This window comes from Peromyscus eremicus, chromosome 19, assembly GCF_949786415.1.
Source record: "Peromyscus eremicus chromosome 19, PerEre_H2_v1, whole genome shotgun sequence".
NCBI classification, from domain to species: domain Eukaryota; kingdom Metazoa; phylum Chordata; class Mammalia; order Rodentia; family Cricetidae; genus Peromyscus; species Peromyscus eremicus.
Window position 1 is genome coordinate 48,417,513 of NC_081435.1, and position 1,970 is coordinate 48,419,482.

Below are 1,970 nucleotides of genomic sequence, written 5' to 3' on the forward strand. Positions count from 1 at the left end.
TATAACTCCAGTTCCAAGAGATCCAACACCTCCTCTGGCTTCTAAAGGCACCAGGCACACATATGGCACACATACATATATGCAAGCAGAACACTCATACATAAAATAAATAAATCTAAAAAATAATTTTTAAAACTTTATGGCATTCACTGAGGGTGGAGTTGCCAGACTTAGCAAGTAAAAATGCAGCTGCCCCATTAAGTCTGAAATGAGACAATTTTTTTTCAGTGTGAGTATGATCATACATTATCTGAAATGTACTTATACAATAAAATTATTTGTTATTGGGCTTGGAGTATAGTTCCGTGGTAGAATGGATTGCCTAGAAGGCAAGAGGCCCAGGTAAAGTTTGATCTCTAACACCACCAACAATGAAAAATGAATCATTGTCCCTTAACGATGGGATCTTGTCTCCAGCAACGGAGCTCACCATCTCTGGAGGCTTCTGTGTGCCTGATTAATAAAAATTCATCATGTTCTAGTATTCAAGTTTAATACATAGCTTGCATTTTTACCTGGCAGGTATAATGGAGAGGATTCTCAGTCTTTAACAGCCTTCATGTGTATTGATCTCCCTGTTTTCAACCAGAGTGGAAGGAATCTCAGGCACTAGCACTTAACAGCATTGTTCCATTTTTATTATATCTTACCTATGTAATTGCCAGGTACTGGGAGCCTAGAGCATTCCGTTTACAGCAGCAATAGAACGTTTCTTTTGAAATAAGTGTATTCGAGGTGTTTTAAGTGACTCAATCTAAAGGAAAATGTTACATAAGTAACGTCACAGGCTAAGCAAGGATAAAGCAAAGCGGAATGATGATGAAGCCCAAGAGACCAAGGCTTCTGTAAAGGTGCTTCTCCTCTGGGGGGCAGGGACCCTGGTCTTCTGGCTCCAGTGAACATTCAGGCTATAGGTCTGGGAGGCCTGCAGGAAGTGCCAGAGCCTGCAGGGGCGAGGAGGTCCCAGCCTACTCTCCATCCCCAAGTCCCTGGAGCCCCTTTATACAAAACAGCCCTCCCTGGCCAGCTTGACTTCAGAGACTGTTTTTGGAGGAGGCAGCCACCAGGCACTTCTCACAGTGTTTCCAAGTCAAATCCAAACTGTTCAGCTTTGCCAGGAACCACCCCACCCCACCCCCTTTCTACTCCGGCTGCCTCTAAGAGTCAGGGCTGCAGGCTTCCAGATGCTGCCCCCACCTAACCAGGCCCCTTCCGGCCCAGACAGAGCCTGCCCCCCACCCCTGCCTGGCACCTTCTCCTTCTCATTCCCCACCCCCTCCAAGCCTGGCGCTCCAAGCAGAGAGCTGTGGAATTAGAGACAGAAGGTGAGGAGGAGGGCCAGAGAAGGAGTTAACTCTCCTTCTGCACCAAAGGCCCCAGGGAGTCCTCAGACCACGCCAGTGGGGAGGCAGTTAGGTAGCTTTTTCTCAGAACCCCCTTCGCCATCATCAACGGTCACAAGCTGCTCTGTTTGAGTCTATTCACTCACCAGACACTTGCGAAGTTCATCCCACCATCTCCCTATTCCTCCCTGACAGAAATACTCAAGGTGGGGATGGCCATTTTCTTAATAAAAAAATAAAAAAGTCTGGGGCTGACCTAGTGTGTTAATTATTTTCCCTAGGCCATCTAGCTATATACAAGGGACAGAAATCGGGGTTTGGACCTAGGTAGGGTGACTGTCTCGACACCCACAGACAACCACCACCCTCAAGCTACAGGGCATCAGTGTTCAGAGTTCCAGGAAGTGATGTAAGGAAATGGAGAGATTGAAGGTAATAAAAGCCGCCAGGCTCATATGATACTGGCAGTTTCATGTTCTTCCCGTTCACACCTAGGACATCCCCTTGCCTTTCCTGGGCTCTACTTCCCATGCTAGGCTCTATCATAGGGCCTCTCAACTCAGCCAGGAACCCACAGTTTCCCCACAGGAGTGGATCCTGGAGAAGACATGGGGGGGGGGGAAGGGC